Genomic DNA, 9,689 nt, shown 5'->3' with positions numbered 1-9,689 from the left:
TTTACAAAATTCAGCATTCACATGCTTCATCTTTGACAAGGAAGGATGACCTAACCTAGCATGTAAAAGATCTAACTGATTGGCATGATCCAACTGGGATTGTTTTATACTAGTAGCATTTTTATTTAGTAATCTGATTGTATTTACATCAGCAACAACATCAGATACATCAGCTACTGCATTACAGTTTAATTCAGTGCTAACAGATCTTGTACTATGCCCATCTTGAGATATCCTGCAGTCTGTGTCTTTGACAAAATAGTAGAGACCTTTGTTTCTCTTTCCAGCACCAATCAATTTGGAACTACAGGGGTCCTGGAAAGAATATCCATCACCAGTAAAAACAACATGAACACCAGTTTGCTCAATCAACCTACCAACAGATAGCAGATTATGCCTAAAGCCATGTACTAGCAACACATTAGTCAGGATCAATTTATCACTAAGAATCACATCCCCTATAATACTGACATTCATCTGAGTTCCATCAGGCAATCCTACTTTGATTGATTTGTTCAATTTTCTTTTATTGATTAACAAATCAGCATCATAAGTCATGTGATCACAAGCTCCAGAATCTACAATCCACAAGCATTCATCATCCAATTTGTTCACATTACAGTTAAAAGAATGAGTTATTATACCTGCATAGTTGGCAAATGAGCAGGCAATGCCACTGGCTTCACTATTCTGTGACTGTTTGCCTTTCATCACCTTCATGACTTCCTGACATATAGTGTTCAGCATCTCATTACTGATATTTCCAGCATCAACCATTGTATCATCAAGAGGATTATCTCCCATATCTGCAGAATGAACATTAGCAGCCAGCCTGTTTCCACCATTTTGTGAATTATTTGAAGCCTTGATAGAGTTATACCAATCAGGATAACCTATGAGTTTAAAACACTGATCAACAGTATGCCCTTTGCCCTTGCAATGAGAGCATGTTTTGTACATTTTCTCCTTTTTCAGATCTTTCCAATCTTTCTTCACTTGACCAGTATTGAATTTCTGAAATTGACCTCCCTTATGAGTCTGAGCAACCATTGCACTGCTGTTCATGGCACTGCTTTCAGTAGCAGCAATGTTAACCTCCTTTTGTTTTTCAATTTGCTGAGTTATAGAAAATACTCTGTTAATACTAGGCAATGGATCCATGGACAAAACATTTGTAACAGTCCCTTCAAAGCCTCCATTCAATCCAAGAAGAAACTTCATCATTTTGTCTTCTTCTTCGAACTCAGCTACCTTTTTCATGAACAAGCAACTGCAACTCCATTATCTCCATTAGTCTGCTGAAAGCTCTGTTGATGATTACTGTCTGAATCTCCAGAAGTCATTGCAATCAACTTCTTTGACGATCAATTCAATCACAGCTAACAAATGAATCAAGAATTCTGCGCAAGAAACTTCGCAATCGCAAGAAATTTCGCAGCAAAACCGTCACAGATGCATACACTTTCAATGTATGAAATCAGAATTTTAAGATAACCTAAACCTAAATCTCGAGCTTGAGATTAAGCTCTGATACCATATAGAATCTGAGAGATAGAAATGGATTCAAGAGAGAGGAGAACTCATTCTCATTAATCAAAACAGAATCAATCAAATGAAAAATAAGAGGAGCTAGTGTTTATATACACGGTGAGTCAGCAACTATTCTAACAACTTGACTAACAAACTAACTACCTTCTAACAAACTTCTTGGAGAAGAAATAATAAATATAAGTTAATGATGTCATAATCCTATAGAAACCTCCTACGATCTTGTTATAGACTATCCCTCTCGATAATGGGTGCGGCACAGACCCGTACGTATTTAACAGATACACATTTACATGTGATGTTTCATATGGACAAAGATTCACAACTAGAGAATGTAGTGAGGAGGGTGATTGTCACTACCTCGCTGGCCAGCTCGTGGCATGGCTCTAAGTGACCCTTCCTTTTCCAACTAAACTTTATATTTTACCCGGCCCTAGTGCTACATTGTATGATTCCAAAAAATAAAACCCACCTACATTATACTCCCTCCGTCCCGAAATACTCGACCCGGTTTGATCGGCATAGAGTTTAAGGGACTTGAATTGACTTATTTAATTTAATAGGTAGTAGTTGATAGTGGGATATTATTTTAATGTAGTTAGTGGGAGGTGGGTTAAGAGGTGGGGTTGGGGGAGAGTAGGGATTGAATTATTAATTATTTTTTGTATGGAGTAGGGGTAGGTGGGTTAATAGGGGTGGAGTGAGAAATAATATAATATTGTTAGAATATTTCCATTTTTAGAAACAGGTCAAGTATTAAGGGACGGCCCGATAAGAAAAACATGTCAAGTATTCCGGGACGGAGGGAGTAGGATGTTATCGTAAGACCAAGTTATTTTGTTTTTGAGATGTAAAACATTGTTAAGATTAGATTTGAGCCATGCTACTTGTTGACAATATATTGTAATCAATAAATTCTACTCGGAAGGATGAAATATAAAATCGTACAAAGTTATTTTTGTAATTTGGACTAAGGTATTAAGTTTTGTTGTTATAAAATCCACAAACTAAAGTTCATAAATTCTCACTGTTTTATTACGACGTTTATAAAATTTCGACTACCTAACTTTTAGACATACTTTCCTAAAAAGAAAAAAATAATTAGAGAAATGGTAAAGCAAATCAAAAAAATAAATTAATTAATAATTGGACCCTCAGTTCTAAATTCTTGAGTCTGCCACAGATTTAACCCCCCCACATCGATAGAGAGTATAGAGAGATTTTCAGTGCCTTGTATTTATCACATACATGTCGATTAAGTTCTTAATGCAGATTGGTGATTTTCTCTGTCCGACATAGTGTAATTTATCAAATATCCATAGAGTTCTTTATTATTATTCTTTACAAGTATCATTTTATAAAACTTTAATTCTTAAAAGGTTATTATTTAGGAGTATTATTTTATAAAACTTTCTTAAAGGTAGAGATCTAGATATACTGTTTGATTGTATAATTGCATAATTTTCAAATTCTTGTGGATCGACATATCTAACAATGGACTCCGGTCCCTTTCAAACTCCACTAATAAAATCAAAATTATCGTTTTGCGGATGTCACGTTGATGCTCATCATGTCTCATTAAACAACCATCGCATCATATTTTGTTACGGAGTACTGAAATTCATTTCTCAATTTTTTTTTAATTTTTTTTTTCAATTAAGATCGATAACCCATTTGCTCACCACCAATTTGGAACAGCAAATGTCCTACTAAGTACTAATTATTTAATTAAGCACACTTATTAACATTTTTTTTTTCACTCAAGCATCTTTCTAATCATGGGTTAACCAATTTACTTAGTGATTAAAGGAAACTAATTAGTTGTTTTGTAACGAGATCTTGGTGGATGGGATAAGTGTGAGTTTTGTAATTTGTTAGATTCATATCAGATCTTCGGACACTTACTTGTCAGCTACTCTAGACAATATATACTTAGTAGTTCCATAGCTTGGTAGTAAGTGACGTGGGTGGTGTGGCATGTACGTGTTATGGCATTCTATTGCGGAGTAACTATCGACAATCTTTTACAAAAATTTAAAAATTGTGTTTCAATTTTAAATTTGAATTATTGTTTTTGTTAAATAAATGGAGCTTTGATATTAAGGAAGATAGATGGCTACTCTTAAACAACTTATCTGAGTAGACTTCCACATTCTCCTGTTAAGGATTATGATAATTTGTTCCAACCTATCAAAATTAAGCAATTTTTTTTAATTACATCCAAATCAAATTTTTTATATAATATTTTTTTATTCAATTCAATATGGAAAAGGGACTAATAAATAAGAACGGAGGGAATATAGGTTTCTCAATTTAGTGGATATAAAATGTGGTAAGCCCTTTCAGCAACCTTTCCCTTGTGTTGTGTAATTATTTGTCTTACTTGATGTACGTAATCAATTCAAATTCTTGTCCAGCTATGTGGCAAACTTGATCTCATGCCTTGGACATCCGGGAGGAGATCCACCCCATTCCTATAAGCATGGCCGGTTATTGGGTTGTGTAACCAGCCCAACAACACAGGGTTCCAAAATAATTCGGTCATCAGAATCTAAATTGCAGCGCATGAAAGAAATATGTAAATAGCATAACTCAGTTGGCTCCGTTGTTGAGAGGGTGTTTTAGCTTGTGGATTTTGTCGCACTAATAGTATGTGGGTTCGAGTCTTTCTAAGACCACTATGAAGTCAATAATCAAGTTAATACTAGTTTCAGGATGCGTGGATTTGATTATGGAAAAAACATTATCTACCCACCGGATAATTAAACTACCCACCAGTAATAGATAGCTGTGATAAATTTCCTTTAACAATTTGTTTGGTAGCATGCTAATTGGTACAAACAAGATTCACTAAAATAAATTATACTCCACTTAAATGGTGTCATTTCCAGGGGATTGTAGTAGGAAAAGCATGTTTTCTTTTGATAATTTTATTAATAAAAGTCCGCAATTTCAGCATAAATTCGTATTATGTTCTACTACTACTAGTAATACATTGTAGTTCGTAGACTTTGCTGGCTTTCCACTGATAGATCGACAAATGAGTAGGATTCAATAATAATTAAAAATAATTAAACAAGCTAGTAGTCGTATGAACTAAAGTCCATGAGCATGTTCATAATTTATCATAATTTCAAGAGAATGTCGGCTTCAATAACAATATATTGATCTGACATCACTGCCCTAAAGGAATTAGTATTCATTATTTTAGTTGAATGATGGAGATAATTACTAAACTATTCATATATTGCTTTGATGAAGTGTTGTAACCTAAAGCGTTGATTATTAATACACAATGATAACGTATACCACCAATTCTTAAATAGACTTGGGCCCTGTTTAGTTCACCTTATTTCAAGACCTTATTACTTATTTCAGATTTAATCAGATCAGATCAGACCAGACTAAACCAGATCAGATTAGACCAGATCAGATCAGATCATATTAGATCAGATCAGATCAGATCAGATTATTATGATGATGATTATTCTTATATATTTATATCATTGTTATTATATTTAATATTTATTATTATTATTGCTTTAATAAAAAAGAATGTTGTTGTCGGTGCAATTAAAATCTATTACTTAAGGCATAAAAAAACATTAACAAAACATTCAAATTCATCATGTCCAAATTAAAACCATTAAATTCAAATTCATTCAGAATTGATCGGCAAAGACCATGTATTCATGTCCATATCAGAATTGATTTATACTGATCATGACCAGATCAGAACTGGTCTGTACAGATCATGACCAGATCAGAACTGATATGTACATATGATGTCTAGGTCAGAAATGATCTGTACAGATCATTTCTAGAGCAGAACTGATCTGTCCGGCCAGATCAGACCTGATCTGTACAGATCATGTCCAGATCATAACTAAACTGTACAGATCATGTCCAGATCAGAACTGGTTTGTACAGATCATGTCCAGATTAGAACTGGTTTGAATAGATCATGTCCATATCAGAACTGATATGCACAGATCGTGTCCAGATCAGAACTGGTCTGTACAGATCATATCCAGATCAGAACTGATCATATCCAAACAGAACAGATCTGTACAAATCATGTCCAGATCATATCCAGATCAGAACTTATATGTCTAGATCATAACCGATCTATCTAGATCATGTTTATGTCTATCTAAAATAAGAAATAGTTAAATCATGAGCAAAGTCAAATAAAATAATATCAATATTATAAATTTGTGTAACATTTATTTTACACGTAAGTCGTTTAATATTAATAAATGTTGATTTTTGTTTGAACTTAATTATGAAGAATCAGATCAGATCAGACCAGATCAAATCAGAACAGATCTGATCAGATCAGAAAAAATAAGTTCAGATCAGATCAGAAAAAATAAGTTCAGATTAGATCAGACCAGACCAGATCAGATCAGATCAGGAGAAATAAGGTGAACTAAACAAGGCCTTGGTCTACACTAAATTTATTGTGGACCCATCCTTAAAATAAAGTCAACAATATGTTCCTAATTTATTTTAGCATTTTATTAGGATTATTATAAAAAAAAATATCAAATTAGTGTAGTTGATACATGTTGTGCTTGAATGATGTGATTTTAAGTTATATTTCGCATTTAAAAACACAGGGTTACTATGCTTCAAAAAATGGTTACTATGTCTAAGAATTTTGCAATTTAATTTATTATAGTTATCATATGAACAATAAAGGTCACTATGAGTGTAAAAATGGTGCCAGAGAAAACTATTGATTTTGGATCCGACTAATATTATTGGGGACCAGGTCCACGCAAGAATAATCCTAAGAATATATACTGAACAAGATAATGGAGCATCCAGGCCCTATAACTCATTGACTTCATTATTTCGGAGTCATATCTAGGGTTGTCAAAATACAACTTCATTATTATATACTAATATCTAGTTGTATTATTTATATCTAGGGTTGTCAAAATACATCCGATTGTATCAGAAAAATGGTTTTGGATCCTCTAGAGTTCTAAAATAACTCTACAAGATAGAGTTTGAGCATATCAACCATTGAATGAAAAATCAATGGTTCATATATTATCTTTCCAAAATTCCCCCTATTTTTTCTCATCAATATGAGCCATTGATTTTAAAATGTATGGTTTAGATACAACTCTACCTTGTAGAGTTTTATTAAAACTCTAGAAGATCCGGACTCCAGAAAAATATAATATGGAATACTCCATAACAAATACACGCCGGAAGAAAGCCTGATCATTATTACTATATATATATATATATATATATATATATATACACACCACACCTTAAGATGAGAACTGAGAACTAATCTCAGCCCTTATCTCGCCCGACCAACTCAAAATAATAAGGGTAAATTGGTAATTTCGCATAATTGAATGACATCCCCTCCTTTCCCGATCTTTTGTTTTTCGTTCTCTCTCTTCCTTTCTTTTTCTCTCTCCTCCTGCAAATCCTCTCGTTCGACTTCATGTTCAATGTTTGATTTTCAGGACTTCATGTTCTTCAATGTTGGAGTTTCGTTATTCCTGCAATTTTTTTCCTTTTCTTGCGATTTTCTCTCTTTCAATTCGCCAGGTACGTATTCAATTTTTCAATTTCTGTTAGTTTTCGCTATTATAATTCCTAAAATTAGGGTTCGAAATTTGTTCGATTTGTTCAAGTACGATTTCAAATTTTGAAATTAGGGTTTCGAGAATTCTTTGTTAAGAATTCTCGCGAAATTTGAATCAAAATCCAAATTCATCTACAAATTATTGAAATTCTTAGGCAATTAGCTCAACTAAATTATTGAAGTTAGGGTGTTTATACTGGAGAATCTTATCTCCATAATGTTATGCTTGGCTAGTAAATAGTAAGTCCATGCTACTGATGTTACATGGAGATTCTGGAGACAATATTCATTTTTGACACTGAGTAACTTATAGTTGCCCCCCTCCCCCCCCCCGGTGTTCTCTTAAATACTTATGTGTTGTCATATTTGGTTGTCGTGATGGATTACTGCAGGTACGTTTCAGTAATTATTGTGCTGACATCTGACATTTGATGCGGAACCAAAGAAGACGATTCAACAGATTGCAAGAGGACTCATAGGGTCTGTCATTCACATGAAGATTACTAATAGAAGCACTTCATTTTGGAAATATTTGTGTTTGTTTTGTGGGTGGGAAGATTGGGAGTGAAGGAGAACCAACTTGATAAGTTCACCTCCATACTGTTGGATTTTGTGTGCTCGTACTTGCTGTGAGATTATTCATTACTTCATAAATGTAATGTGTTTTCTATTCGGAGGCACTGGGGAAGCATAGTATTCTATGCCTTGAGGATTATATATTTACTTTATGCCTTAAATATTGGTTGAATTGTATGGGTAGAAGGCTTCCTGTTGAGTATTCCTGCTAAGCAGATTGATTGTTTGAGGAGCGCCACAAGCCAAGAGGGGAACATGGGATGACTAGGCTGCCTAAGGGAGGTAGAGGCAGTATTGCAGTAGTGGCACGCCTGCCCCCTTGCTTCAGTGTTGGGCACTTTCTCCTCGAGGCTAATTAAAGGGTTGATGGGTTCTTTCGGAGTTGGCATAGAGGTTGTTGAGTGAAATGACCAAGGTACTGATCTCTTTGTTATTTGATGATATTTACTTCTAAATTTATTCTATTTACTATTACGGGTTCTTTATTTACTTTTAAATTGAACAAAAGGAAAATATAAGATTGTATTCTTATTACTCCTACTCTATCTTTATATAACACAAACCTACTAGCTCAGTAGGAAGAGCATTGTGCAAATGCGCAAAAGATGTGGGTTTGAATCCCACGTATGTTATCTTTACTTTTTGTGTTGAATTGTTTACTTTCAATTTGAAGACCTTTACTTTTACCTAATATACTTCATTCTTATTAGTAATTTTCTAATTTTATCTAATATCTGAGTACGACTTTCCAGTTTTTATGGTGTCTATTTTAGCTCTATAATATTTTGAGAATCAATCGACTTTTCCTGCTATGAAAATGAGAGTTCTAAAGCTTTTTTTACTGGTGTTTTCTAAAGCTTATTATGGTTGAGGTGAGTGTCTTTGGTTTGGTCTGACTTGGATGATTGGATCTATAATAGCAGACTGCGGTGGGAAGAGTTGTAGCTGCTGGAGTAGCGCAATGCAAGACTGGATGGGAGCGGGAGACTTGGTTGTTAACAAAAAAGTGCAGGGGATGTGGTAAATCACCTCGATAGATTGCATTTCTTTTTCTGTAATGACTGTACTCCAAAGGAATGTGACACCATGGCTTATTTGCGGCTTTAGTAGGTATAACTGCATAAGGGACTTGAATGAGGCTGATTCATCATGGCTAACCTCTTTGCTATTGATACCTCAATGTTGGTGGGCATGACCATCACAAATGCATCTAAGAGTTGCAAATGTATTGTTCCATATGGAAGCAATAACACTATTTTTAGGGCCATGAAACAATCAGAATCAATTAACATATTACTCAGGTTGCTCGCATCATCTTCATTGATCAAGACCATATCAGGTCTTTCCAAAGATTGATCAATTAGTTTCACCACCTCATCGAATCGGGACAACATGATGAGTTTCCTTAGAATTTCCATCCAACATGTGTGCAAAGGATGCATAGAGAAGGATTCAATTTTTTTGGTTTTTACTTTACTTTTATTTAACTAGCCTACAGCTCATTGGTACAGTATCAAAAGATGTGGGTTCGAATCCCACGTAGGTTCGTCTTTACTTTTTTTTTTTTTATTTACTTATAATTGAAAAACCTTTACTTTAACCTATATACTCCAATCGGAGTTTTCTAGTTTTTTTTTATCTTTATTTACTTTTTGTATTGTTTTATTTACTTTTAAGTTGAAAACCTTTACTTTTGACATCCGACCATATATTTCTTCCTTATAGTTTGTTTCATATTGTAAGAGATGAATGTCAATGACTCTTTGCTCGATCAATTGGCACTTTGAACTATTTGATTGTAATAAGTTTTTGAGGTTTTCTAATTACTTCTAAGATTTTTAGTTTACAGAGTTTAAATTATTTACTTTTGCGTTTTTTTTGTTTACTTTTTGAATACTTCTTATTAATAATGCAATGAAAGTCACATATATTCATAAAGGGTCTGATG

The 9,689-nt window shown here is 33.8% G+C and overlaps 1 long non-coding RNA gene across 1 annotated transcript; it reads left to right on the top strand.

Moving 5' to 3' along the window:
- The first annotated feature begins 6,893 nt into the window (after nt 1-6,893).
- On the top strand, nt 6,894-9,438 carry LOC110790204 (uncharacterized). Its single transcript, XR_002533728.2, has 3 exons — nt 6,894-7,128; nt 7,558-8,156; nt 8,662-9,438. It is a non-coding gene; the product is annotated as an uncharacterized lncRNA (long non-coding RNA).
- Nucleotides 9,439-9,689: the final 251 nt, after the last annotated feature.

Source organism: Spinacia oleracea, chromosome 5 (assembly GCF_020520425.1).
Source record: "Spinacia oleracea cultivar Varoflay chromosome 5, BTI_SOV_V1, whole genome shotgun sequence".
Lineage (NCBI taxonomy): Eukaryota > Viridiplantae > Streptophyta > Magnoliopsida > Caryophyllales > Amaranthaceae > Spinacia > Spinacia oleracea.
This window is presented reverse-complemented; position numbering and strand designations above follow the sequence as displayed.